Here is a 14,025-nt window from a genome sequence, read left to right on the forward strand (position 1 = left end):
AATGACAAAACAATTGATTAAAAAGAAAGGTCTAGAAAGCTGGGTTGCCTCCCAGTAAGCGCTTCTTTAACGTCACTAGCTTGATACCATCTTCATCATCATAGCATCCATCAATAGATGTTGTCAGTAACATCCATCAGTAGATGTCTAATCACATAGTATCCATCAGTAGATGCTAATATTTCTTATCTTCATTGGTATCCCTCAGTAGACACCAATCTTTCTCATCTTCATCGGCATCCATCAGTAGATGCCTAATCACCTAACATCCATCAATAGATGTCTAGTCATTGTCCTCTTCCATAACAACATCCATTAGTAGATGTTGTCATTCATCATCCTCATCATAGCAACATCCATCAGTAGATGTTGTAGAAGCATCCATCAGTAGATGCTATCATTACTACCATCAGAAGCAGCATTTAACCTAAAAAAAACTCAAACACATAAAGAAAAAAAATCCAATCAAAACCACACAATTAAATCAACTAAAAAGAAAAGTGCAAAAAAATTGGATATCATTCATCGTAGCAGCATCCATCAGTAGATGTTGTTATCTGAATCCTCTTAGCATTCCTTAGTAGATGTTGTCCAGCATCCATCAGTAGATGCTGTCATTCTTGCAAAAGCAAATTCAAATCTAAAAGAAAAAGTCAGAAATTGGGTTGCCTTCCAATAAGCGTTTGTTTAACGTCACGAGCCTGACACCATTAAACTCAATCTGGATCTTTGATGTTGGTGTTCCTTTTGCTTTCATCACACCAACTTATCTGCAACATCTTCCAGTTCACCATCTTTTCCTTCCTTGAGTAAGGAGCCTCAATCTCAATGACTCCATTCTATTTGATATCTTTAACCACTTCATGCACAAAGTCTTGGTGAACATGGCACTTGAAGACTGGCGCTCAAGCGCCCTTAATGGGGCTCCCAAGCGTAGAATGACACTTGAAGACTGGCGCTCAAGCGCCCTTAATAAGGCACCCAAGCGTGGAACGACTCTTGAGACTAGCGCTCAAGCGCCCTTAATGGGGCGCCCAAGCGCGCCCTGCGACCTTCTTCCTCCTTCTTCTCTTGATGATCTTGTGATGGAATCCTGCTTGACGTACCTTTCTTAGTGTTCTCTTTTTTTATTCTTACATTTCATTGTATACGTAACTTAGCTTGCAAGGAGCATGGGTTACTATAAATACCCAACTCCTCTCTTGTAATGAAAATTTTGAGATGAATGAGAATTGAATTTCTGAATCACAGAAACTATTCTCTCTTGAAAGTCATAGGCCAGAGAGTCCTAGGACTTCCTCTAGCCACCTTCCGTGCACACACCTCCATTCTCTTCAACCACAAAACACATCTCCATTCTCTCACGCGTCAGCCTCCTCCAGGATTCTCTCTCGAGTTCCTTCATCAGCGAACCATACCTTCAACTTTGTTTAGTCTCACTGCGTTCATCATCACAGAACCCCTAATTCCTCCATTTCCACCGGTTAGATCTTTGGTTCTTACCTTAAACCTAGGGTTCTTCATCTTTCTTCATTTTATTTGATTTTAGCCGATTAAAATCAATTTTGAACCGATTAAAAGTTTTTCCACCGATTAAACTTTGATTTACTCCGATCAATCATCCTAGAATAGGTTTCCTTATTCTTCTAGGGTTTCTATCGAGTTCTTCTCTATTTCACGTTCGATCTAGACTCTCTCTTTTGTTCCGTTGTGTTTTACTCGTCGGAGAAAGCTTCGAAGGAGTTGCATCGCACCTTCGGCACTTCTCGGAGCTACTCGTCCATCAGTTGGTATTCAGAGCAAGGTCGAGCATGCATCAAAGGCAAGTATCTCTGTTTCGATTATCGTTTCAGTTTGATTCGCGTCTATGTCTTTGTTTCTAGTTTTTTTATTTTGATTTTATCTTGATTCTCAGTTTGTTCTTCAATTTTCGCATTGTACATTATCTTTATTGGATGTCTTGTGTTGATTTCGCGTTTGTTGAGTTTATTTTCTCTGTATGAGATTCAAATATGTTTGTTCATTCTTGGATCTCAATTTCTGCGTTTAGGTTTTCAAGTTGAGTGTTATTTATTTGTTTAAGCTTTCTGGTTTTGTGCCTTTGAGTCATTATATTGAGTATTATTTCATTTTATTTTGGTGCAAGTCTTGGTTTGAGTCTTTTAATTTGAAAATCACATTTCTGTCATGTTCTAGTCTTGTGCTTTGTTTTAATTGTCAATTAAATTCGAGTTTAACTAGCTGATGCTTGTGTTTTGTGATTTATTTGAGTTTCCTGCACTGAGTAAGTTTTGTTCACCATATATAAGCTATGACATTTGCATAAATGAGCTTGGTGGCAGATTTCAGTGGTAGAGATAATGAATCTCATGTTCTTGAATCTGTTTAATGATAACTTTGCTTGGTTTCTGCCTAATCAGTAACAAGTGCATACCAAGTGAGCAATGAAAGGCTCAGCCTAGCTCGGTTGAACATTGATTAATCAGCAGATTTGTGATTTGGGCCAGCTACACCAAACTGGTTTTTCTTTGAAGTTTGTTTTAATGTTTAAGTTTGTGTGTCATTCATACTTGGTTTTAAATTCTTTGCCAAGTTCTGAGTCAATTTTTTTCCAGTATTGTCTTTGTTTCTTTGGCATCTATTGAGGTATATGAATATGTAGAATTGCATTAAAATTGTTTACAACAGTGATTGAACTTAGTTTGAATTTCTGAGTTTGTGATCCATAGTGTGCATTCACTGTTTTCATACTTTGCTATCAATTCTGCAATTGAGAATAATTTTTTGGTCACTCAAGGAAGCCTAAACTAGTGGTATTAGAAACTATAACTGTGGCTGAGAGTGATTAGCCTCTTGTTTTCCTTTGGATTTTTCTTTGAGTTGAACCATCTTCACTTTCCTTTGGCAAAAATCTAATTAAGTTAAAAAATTGATTAGGTGATCTATTGCGAACTATGATTGAAAATAGCAAGTTCTAAAGTGTCATCCAACTCAAATTTGGCTATCAAATTGTGATAAAAAAAAAAGCAAAGAGAACTGGTGTAATTCACAATAGTGTTCACTGTTTCAGTAAACTATCTCTACCAAAATCAGAAATAACTTTCTTCAATCATAATTGGTTCAACTTAAGTCCATTTTCTTGCTTTACTAATCTGTTCTAGTTCTATTCCTTAGGATCTATTTGTTGTGCTTACTTTTATTAAATAAGCTTGTTTCTTGTTTGTCAATTGTTGGTTGTCTTAGTTTTGTCTACATTACGTGTAAAATCTGTCCAGTTGTTCCTAATTGAAGCTTTTAATTGCTTTATTAATCTAGTCTAGAGTTTATCTTGATTCAGTTTCTCTGTTGTGTTGTCAATTTCATTATCTGGGGCTTACATTGTTGGTGGTTGTCCTGTACTGTCCATTACTTTCCCTTAGCCTAGCCATTCTTGTTTGAGAAGCTGTTACACTTTGGTTTCTAGAATTTGAAAGAAGGTTTGTGTGCTTGGTAGCATCTTAGGTGGTGGTGGTCTGACAATCTCTCCAGCCTCGAACTCCTAAGAGAATCTCCCTCCCAAACCTTTCATTTGTGTAATTTAAATTTCTAAAGAGAAGCCTTGAGTGTTGTGAGTTTTGTGAGGCTGAATTAGCCCAATTCCTTGGTACATTTGTATGAGAGAATCAGTTTTACTTAACTGTGTTGCTGACTGTTTACTTGTTCAGGAAAGTGAGATTGATTAAGTTGGAATGCAACCCATTGGACCAAGAGAGAAAGTTTTCTTGCATTGAATCTGATTATTACATTCTGTTGCATTCATTTTAGATTATAAGTTGTTTATTGAAATCATTGGTATATTAATTGTTTTGAATGTGAATGTTGATTCTGATTTGATAAGACCTATGGGAACTTTGCAGATGCATCACGAATTGCAAATGTTGCTCTGAATTAGTTTTGAGCTTCTTCATTTCTGCATCAACACTGTTTTTACTGCTAATTTCTACATTGCATCACGTTAATCTTTCTCCATTGATTTGATTACCTTGGGGTGGTTGTTTAATCAGTTGGTCTAAGGATTGAATTCCATATATTTGAATCTGGTTAATGTTCATTCCTATTTGTATTTGCTGGATTTGGATTTGATTTTGTGTTAAGAAATGAACCAGTGCAGGGTGTACAATAGAAGTTGAGATTAGTTTAGAATGAGCATAAGTATAGCTTGAGCAAACACTAGCAGCCATCTGAACTGAAGGGAGTTTTTTTTATCTCAAATTGCTTCTGATATGCTTAAATTGTTTTGTATGGCCTACAATTGTTAGGATTAGAATTGTTTGATCTGCTGATTTAGTTGGAATTGTTTGTGCAGTATAAGTTGCCACCATTAATTGAGAGCAACAAGGATCTTTTGTTGCACCAACTGCACCAATCCAACAGAAAGGGAGGAATCTTTTATCCTGTGTAATTTCCTCTTGCTATTTGTGAGTAGATAAGGTGCATTGATTCCAATTGTGATTTGTGATTGTAGGATTATACTGGCCAGGAAATTCAAAAGCATTGATTCCAGAAGCAACAAAGTTGAACCAAGACTAAGCTGTCAAGAAGCCAGATTGGGCACGTGATTTTCCTGTAGGATGAATAGGACCGTAGCATAGGATTGTTTGCTTTTGTAATTGTTTTCTTCAATTTGATGTGTAATAGGCTCTTGTGTTAGTATTTCTTAATTTCATTGTAAAAGGTCATTCAAAGTCCAAGTGTTTTGGAAGAGTTCTTGGTGCTCTTTCAACTCTTGGCAAAACTTTTCTTATTTGTGTGTAAATTTGTGTTCACGTTTACAGGTGATTTAGGCTAAAAGGGATTAAACTCTAAGCCTTGCCACATTAGAGTCCGTAATTAGGAGTCTAGTATTTGAATGTGATTGTTTTTTAGTGGTGTACTTTGTTTCTAAAGGTGATTTTATTTTAAGGGGCAAATAATTAGTAACATAAGACATTTCTGGCAAGGAAAGATTTGGTACTTATGCAGTTTTTATGACTCACCTCTCTTACCTGGGACTTGTCTAAGTGGAAGCTTTTAACCCTTTAGATTAAGAAAACTTTTAAAAACAAAGATGTCTTGTTATAGGTCGTCTAGGTCATCTTGGATAGAAAATTGTGATGAAATGTTTAATCAAGTTAGGAATCTTCCATTCTTTGGTAAAGACATAGGTGCATTAACATACCTAGCTTGGGGAAAAGAAATTGATAAAATAAATCCTTGGTTTTATAGAGAGAGTGAATCTTATGTTCTTAGCATATATCTCTCTAAATTAGAAGAGCATGCAAGAGAGTGGTGGGATGAAAGACAATATCATGTTAGGAAAGGTAGAAAGTCTCCCATTCGTGATTGGCATGATTTAAAAGCTTGCATGAGAAGAAAGTTTGTGCCTTCAAGCATTAAAAGAAACCTAGAATTAATTAGAGATTGTATTGAAGATGGAAAAATATTTCTTGAGAGTCTAAATGATCATGGGTTTCTTCGTAGAGAACTAGAATTTGGGGCAAGACTTAAAGAGATCAAGAATAAGAAAAGAGAAAGAGAGATTGAGAGAAAAGAAGAGGAAGAAAGGAAAGAAGAAGAGAAGAGAGAGAGAAGAAAAAGAGAAGAAGAGAAGAACAGAAAAGAAAAGAAAAGAAGAAGAGAGAAGAGAAAAAGAGAGAAGAGAAGAAGAAAAGAGAGAAAGGCAAGAAAGAGAGAAGAAAGAAAAGGAGAAATTGTTACTGATGACAAATCCTATTCTTTCAAAGACCATGGAACCTAAAAGGGAAGGTTTCCAATTCTTTACTTCTTTTCCAATAATTGTTTATTCTTCAACTATTAAATCTTTTTTAAACAAATTATCATTCTATATTCTATGCATACTTTTTCAAATGGCAATTCAAATCTTGAGTTATTGTTATCTTTAAGAAAACAAATAACTCAAGACAAAAATGAATTTGGACTTCTAAAAATTCAAAAGACTACAAAACAAAATATTAGAAGTCCTTATTTTCTTGTTTTTATAGAAAATTTCTTTCTTGGATCAATATTAATTGAAGATATATTTGATGTGTATTGAAGATTTGTGTTTGATCCAGGAGGAAGAAAAGTAGACCTACAAGAATAAGGCCACTCCAAGATGGCCATGCTCCCAAGAGTATGTGGAGTTTTTTTCATAAGGCGATTGCGAGATTTGAGGACAAATCTTTTTTTAAGAAAGAGGGTATGATGGAATCCTGCTTCACGTACCTCTCTTAGTGTTCTCTTTTTGTATTTTTACATTTCATTGTACACGTAGCTTAGCTTGCAAGGAGCATGGGTTACTATAAATACCCAGCTCCTCTCTTGTAATGGAACTTTTAAGATGAATGAGAATTGAATTTTTGAATCACAGAAACTATTCTCTCTTGAAAGTCATAGGCCAAAGAGTCCTAGGACTTCCTCTAGCCACCTTCCATGCACATACATTCATTTTCATTTTCCTTGAATTCCACGGTACTTCTCTCCTCCGCGTTGTTGACTTTTTCACCAATCCATTGTAGCCTCAGCCACGCGTCAGCGTCTTCGTGGCTTCGTCAGTGCACCTACCAGCTTCAGCGTTTTTACCACATCACCGCATCCTCATTTTTACACTTCACTTTCTTCAACCAAAAAACACATCTCCATTCTCTCCCGCGTCAGCCTCCTCGAGGATTCTCTCTCGAGTTCCTTCATTAATGAACCTTACCTTCAACTTCGTTTACTCTTGTTGCGTTCATCATCACAGAACCCCTAATTCCTCCATTTCCACCGGTTAGATCTTTGGTTCTTACCTTAAACCTAGGGTTCTTCATCTTTCTTCATTTTATTTGATTTTAGCCGATTAAAATCAATTTTGAACCAATTAAAAGATTTTCCATCGATTAAACTTTGATTTACATCGATCAATCGGTCCATAATAGGTCTCCTTATTCTTCTAGGGTTTCTATCGAGTTCTTCTCTGTTTCACGTTCGATCTAGACTCTCTCTTTTGTTCTGTTGCGTTTTACTCGTCGGAGGAAGCTTTGAAGCAGTTGCATCGCACCTTCGGCACTTCTCGGAGCTACTCGTCCATCATCTTGTCCTTTTATTACAGATTTACGGATTTTATCCTGCAGACACTAGAGAACACTACAATAGAGCACCCAATTAGCATAAAAAAAATAAAAATATAAAATGATAAAGAGATAGAAAGATAAAAAGATAAAAAAATAATAATAAAAAGATAAAAAAAAATAAAAAGATAAAAAGATGAAAAGATAAAAAATAAAAATAAAAAGATAAAAAAATAACAAGATAAAGAGATAAAAAGATAAAAAGATAAAAAAAAATAAAAAGATAAAAAAATAAAAAGATAAAAAGATGAAAATATAAAAATATAAAAAGATAAAGAGATAGAAAGATAAAAAGATCAAAAGATAAAAAAAATAAAAAGATAAAAAAATAAAAAGATAAAAAGATGAAAATATAAAAATATAAAAAGATAAAGAGATAGAAAGATAAAAAAATAAAAAAATAAAAAGATAAAAAGATGAAAAGATAAAGAGATAAAAAGATAAAAAAATAAAAATAAAAAGATAAAAAAAATAAAAAGGTAAAAAAATAAAGATAAAAAAATAAAAAGATAAAAAAAAGATAAAAAAATAAAAAGATAAAATTACAAGTAAAGTCGAATCGGTTAAGAATCACATAAATAAAATAGTTATACCACAAGTCCTCGGCAACGACGCCAAAAACTTGTTGATGGATTGACAAGTGTACCAAATCACACAAGTAATATAAATGGTAATCTCAAGTATCGTATCCCAAGAGACTCACGACACTAAAAATTATGTGATTACTCAACTAATTAAGACTAAAGAACATATTTTTGGGGTTTTTGAATGCAAATGCAATAAAATAAACATGAAAGCAATTTGGTCAGTTCAGGCTAAACACAAGAATGAATAGATGAAGTTGATAATATGAGATGAATATGTTGTTGGGATTTAGATTTCACCTAATTTATTCTCATGTATATAAGAATTCTTCTTTATGCATTAATGTTAACGTCACTCACTAAATCACTTAAACCCGATCCCTCGGTGAATAAGTTTGTCCTTAATCATCAGTTCATGCAATTCCTAGCATTCCTAACAATTAAATGTTAAGATCAAGAGCTTTAAGACTACCAAGACTCATACCCTCATCCCTGAGAAATATTACTCTTGGAAGAATTCAACAAGAACCTAAATTGCAAGGAACCTCCCGACACTCATGCAATTCATACATCATGCTATGAATGAGTTAAACAAAGCATGTCATAAGCACAGATGAATTACTCTAACAATTAATGAAAAAACATATGTTATTGAGAATCAATTCAAATACATGAGAGTTCACAAGGTTACATCATCCCCCAACAACAAATAGAGTTTACAATGGAATGAAAGAATGAAAGAGATAGAAAAACCCTAGAAAGAGAAGAGGAGATCTGTCACATCCCCAAATCTACCCTCAAGGAAAAGGAGAGCTGCCACATCCCTAAAATCTACCCCTAAGGGGTGAAAAGTGTGTTTTTGTGCTCAAGCCATCAAAAGATACAAAACCTAGGAGGTGCAAGTCCTTAAATAGAACATAAAATAACATAAAACAAGTCCAAGCCCATGAACTGGCGCTCGAGCGCCTTAAATGGGGCACCCGGGCGGTGTGCACCACCGTCGGGCGCTCAAGCGCCCTGGAAGGATGCCCGGGTGTGGTGCGGGAATCTAGCGCTCAAGCGCCCTTGAGCGGCGTCCGGGTGCAGTGTGGGACGAAAATTTTGCACTCTGGTTGACTTTTCAGCATTCCAACTATTTAGTACTTGAATTCTTATTTCAAATCGTTCCAATAGCCTACAAAATCAAGGAAATTTAGTAATAAAATCATTAAGTATAACCTCAACTCTCTTATTCACAAAACTAAAGCAAAAACATGATTCCAAACAAGTTTCTAAGTAGAAAAATGTGCATTTAGTGTCAAAATTACCTCATAGATAACAGTATTTTCAACTGTTATCATTATGCACCGTCTGAAAGTGCCTCTCATGCATGTGTGAGAGGAACTTGTTGGAATATATCTGCTCTTTTCTCTTCTGTCCTCTATCAGCTGTGTGCTTAATATGCTTTCCAGATGATGAAGTCATATCTAAACCATAATCAAACACAATGCATTCCACTCATGAGTCATCTATAATCTTAATTCACAATTCACCTTCTCAACATAACTCCTCAAAAATTAGCAACACCAATCAACATCAAAATCTTTTTTTCAACGTTGAGGGCCAATCAGGAGGCCCTCAGTGGCACCTGCACACAACCAAAATCACCAGAAAACACAACACAACCATTATAAACCAGTCGTGTCGGCGTTGAGCACCAATCAGTGGCCCTTAGCGCCACACCAAAAAACACCTTATGGCCCTAGCTAGCCAAATACTTCACACACATACTCGCCACAGTCCGATAATCATCCATAATCCATCCAGAAACAATTTATTCAGCAGATCCAACACATCATGCATAGACATCAAAAATCAAAGCTATCAAGAGTAAAAATTCAAAGTACAAGATGCTTACTTGAGTGGAGTTCAAATCTTTCAAAATGTGCATAAAGGGCTTGTGGAAACTTAGGGCTTCTATGAACAATAGCTACAGCACACCAAGAACCCCAAACTTAGTGGATGGAATGAAGCAAAGAGTAGTGGAAATGGTGATTTATGGTGAAGGGATGAAAGGGGGAAGTAGTAGAGAACCCTAATCAAAGCTCTTTGGTGGCTGAGGTGTGGGAGTAAGAAATGAGGGAGAAATCGTGCACTTTAGGGTTAAAAGAGTCAACTGGGCCTAATGACGCTAAGTTTTAAAAGCCCAAAAATCCAAACAGCATCGCTGGCGCTCAGCACCCTTATGAGGGGCGCTCAATGTGGTGCATGAGTTTTTCTCCCCTCCTTTCTTGCTTTCCCTAAGTTCTTTTAGGTATGATCCCTTAGTTTCAACCCTTAATTTTTCAAATTTTTGCTCTTTCACACTTTCCACTTTCCAACTCAAGCTTAACATCTCATACTTAAAATAATTAACTCTCGATGCACGCCATACATCCACACAAGCATCCCTAATGCAACTAAATAACAAACACATCAAATCAAACAAAAATAAAAGTTCTCAAAAACACTGGGTTGCCTCCCAACAAGCGCTTGTTTAACGTCACGAGCCTGATGCCATAATGTTTAGTTCAAAGCCTTGATGTTGGTGTTTCTTTTGCTTTCATCACACCAACTTATCTTCACCAACTTTCGATCCACCTTCTTAACTCTTCTAGAATATGGAGCTTCAATCTTAATCACTCCATTTACTTTAATCTCCTTCACAACCCATAACATGTTCCTATACTTGACTGGTTTGTCAGGTTTGAATTCTTCCTCTTCGCACTTCAAGTCTTGGTGGACTATCCTCTCTGTAATCTTTTTCTCCTCTTCCTTTTCCTATGACAAGAAAAAATTCTTACCTCCCTTGACTGAGTCAACAGCGTTTTTAGATACACTAGTCCTTAACAACTCTGTATCGTTTGGGCTATTCTTCTTCTCTTGAATCGGCTGCTCATCATCAAAGACATTGAAAATCACTTCTTCATCTTGGTCTTTAAGCATTAAAACTCCATCATCTACATTAATGACAACCTTAGCTATCTTCATGAATGGCCTTCCAAGAATGATAGGGATTTTCAAATCTTCCCCCATCTCCATCACCACAAAATCCACTGGGAATTTAAGTTTGTCAACTTGCACCACAACATCCTCCACTATACTTTGGGGATTCTTGGTAGATCTATCCGCCATTTGCAGCACCATCTTTGAAGGTTTGACCTCAAGACCACCAATCTTCTTTAGCACGGATAAGGGCATCAAATTTATGCTAGCCCCTAAATCAATTAGAGCTTTCCTTACATCACAATCTCCAATAGTGCAAGGAATAGTAAAACTTCCTGGATCTTTGACTTTAGGAGGAAGTGTCTTCTGAAAAATCACACTACAATTATTCCCTCATCTAAATATTCCTTCTTTTTTAGGGACTTCTTCAACATTTTTGCATAAGTAGGGATTTAGTGCAATGCCTCAATCAATGGAATATTAATCCCCAATTTCTTGAACATCTCTTTAAAACACCCTAGTTGTCTCTCTTTTTCCTTTCTAGAGTACTCTTTAGGGTAAGGAAGAGCTTTCTCAATTTTTCTCTCTTTTCTCTCTCCCACTTCTTTCTCCTTTTCCTTCCCCTCAACCTCACTTTTTCTCTCCTCAATTTCTTCTTCTTTTTTACTCAACTCAACTTTTTCTTTTCTCTCACTTTTTCTCTTATCCAACCTCTTACTCCTTATACTCACAATATCATTACATTCCTCTTTAGGATTAACTTCAGTATTAGTCCCAAACTGATTTTCAGATTTCTCCTCCAACTCTTTAGCCTGTTGGCCAACCTGTATCTCCAAATTCCTTATGGCAGCTTCAGTGCTTTTATGAGTGGAGATAGATAGTTGCATGAACTGTTGGAGTGTCTCTTCTAACTTTGCAGTTCTTTCGTATAATGAGGGTTGTTGTTGCCACTATTGTTGTTGTGGTCTATTGAATTGCCCAACTTGCCCTTGACCCATACTTGGGTGAGGTTTTCATCCTTGCTTATAATTATCTGGACAAAATTGATTACCTTGACCAATAAAATTGACTTCTTCTTGGGTAATTTCCGGCATAACACATTGACCATTAATATGATCTCCACCACACAACTCACAAAGTTGTTGTTGAACTTGAGAAACATTCTGCAACTCCCTTGGCAATTGAGAAATTTTCTTCATTAGAGTCTCCAGTTGTTGAGTCATAATCTTATTATGTGCCAGCAGAACATCTTGAGATTGTAGTTGTAGAATTCCTTTTTGTTGAAGTTGAGTTCTTTCAGTATGCATCTTATTATCATTTGTGGCCATATTTTTAATCAAATCATAAGCTTCATCTGTAGTCTTGCACTCGATATTGCCTCCAGCTGAGTCATCTAACATCAATTTAGTTTGTGAACTTAGACCTCCAAGGAATAGAATGACTATTGTAGGTTCATCAAAACCATGAGTAGGCGTCTTTCTCAACAAGCCTTTATATCGGTCCCATGCTTGACCTAATGTTTCATCCATGCCCTGCCTGAAAGAAGAAATTTCTTGTTTACCTTTGTTTACTTTTGATTGTGGGAAGTATTTGTTAAGAAACTTTGCAATGACGGCTTCCCACTCAGTAAAGTTGTTCTCTGGAAAAGAGTTCAACCACATCTTAGCATTGCCTCCCAAAGAGAAAGGGAACAAGCTAAGCTTAATAGCTTCATCTGGCATGCCATTTATCTTCACAGTATTTCATATCTCATTAGATGTGGTCAGATGCTCATGTGGATTTTCATGTGATAATCCATTGAATTGGTTGCTCTTTACCAATTGAATTAAAGCAGGCTTCATCTCCATATTTGCAGCATTAACCCTCAGCCTTGCAATGCTATTAAAATGATGAGAGCCAATGATTGTTGCATAATCTGCCAGGGTACGTCTACCATTCTGCTCTTTAGCCATATTGTCTGTTCCCTGGTCAGATCTTTAAGGTGAAGGCTGTAAAAGAGTTTCAGGAGAAAGGAAAAGTTCTTTGGACGTCCTGTTTCTCTTTTTCCTTCTACTATTATCCAAACTAGCAAGAAGAGGTTCATAGACTTTTGTGCTTCTAGTCCGAATTGTACCCTCCATACACTAGAGCACCCAATTAGCACTAACAGATAGAAAAGATAAAATTAAAGATAAAATGAAAATTAAAGATAAAAAGATAAAATAAAAAAAAAATTAAAGATAAAGTTTAATCGGTTAAGAATCACACAAAAGTATAGTTTAAACCACAAGTCCTTGGCAACGGCGCAAAAAACTTGTTAAGATGTTGGCAAGTGTATCATATCGTATCAAGTACCAAGTATCATTTCCCAAGAGACTCACGACACTAAACAGTCATGTAATTACTTAACTAATTAAGACTTTTAAGAACAATTTAGGGTTTTGAATGCAAAAACAAGAAACTAAATATGAATGCACTTTTGATCAATTGGAGAAAAACACAAAAGGTGAATGAATGATAGTGAAATTATGAGATGAATATGTTGTTGGGGTTTAGATTTCACCTAGTTTACTCTCATGCATATACAAATTCGTCTTCTTCATTTAATTGTTAACGTCACTTTCTAAAGTACTTAAAACCCGGTCCCTCGGCGAAGAAAGTCTATCCTTAATTACTAGACCACAATCCCTTGCATCCCTAATAATTAATTATGCATTACGGTTAGAAGCTTAAGACGACCAATCCTCCTATCCCCATCCCTAGGCAATATTTCTCTTGGGAGATATTCTCCAGATCATGGTTTCTAGGCATTTCCCAATAACAAAGAAAACCATTAAATCATGCCATGAACGATCAAAACGTAACAAGCATAGAGCAAAGGAGAAAATCCCTAACAATTGATGAAAGAAGCACATATAATTAAAACCAATTCAAATACATGAGAGTTCACAAGGTTACATCATCCTCCAACAATAAATTGAATTTAGTTCCCCCTTGTCATGGGGAAACTAGATGAACAATGGAATGAGAATGAAAGATAAACCCTAAAAACTGAAGAGGAGAGCTTTCGCATCCACTTCTACCTCTAGAGAGTTGGAGAAAATCTGAATTTGTGTCAATTCTGTCAAAAGATACTCTCTCTTGGTCGAGCAAATCCTTAAATAGGGTTGAATTGGATCGTGGGATAACGTTGACACCGCTCAGCACCCCTACTTAGGGCGCCCAAGCGAGCTTACGAAGGAGTGGCGCTTAGCGTCCTTGGAGGGCGCCCAGGCGTGAAACGTTATAGGAAGGCTAGTGCTCAGCGCCCCAAAAAGGGCGCCCAGGTGTGATTACGAGACTCCTGCACTAAGGACCCCAGAGGAAGGCAC

The sequence above is a fragment of the Vigna angularis genome, chromosome 2 (assembly GCF_016808095.1).
Source record: "Vigna angularis cultivar LongXiaoDou No.4 chromosome 2, ASM1680809v1, whole genome shotgun sequence".
Lineage (NCBI taxonomy): Eukaryota > Viridiplantae > Streptophyta > Magnoliopsida > Fabales > Fabaceae > Vigna > Vigna angularis.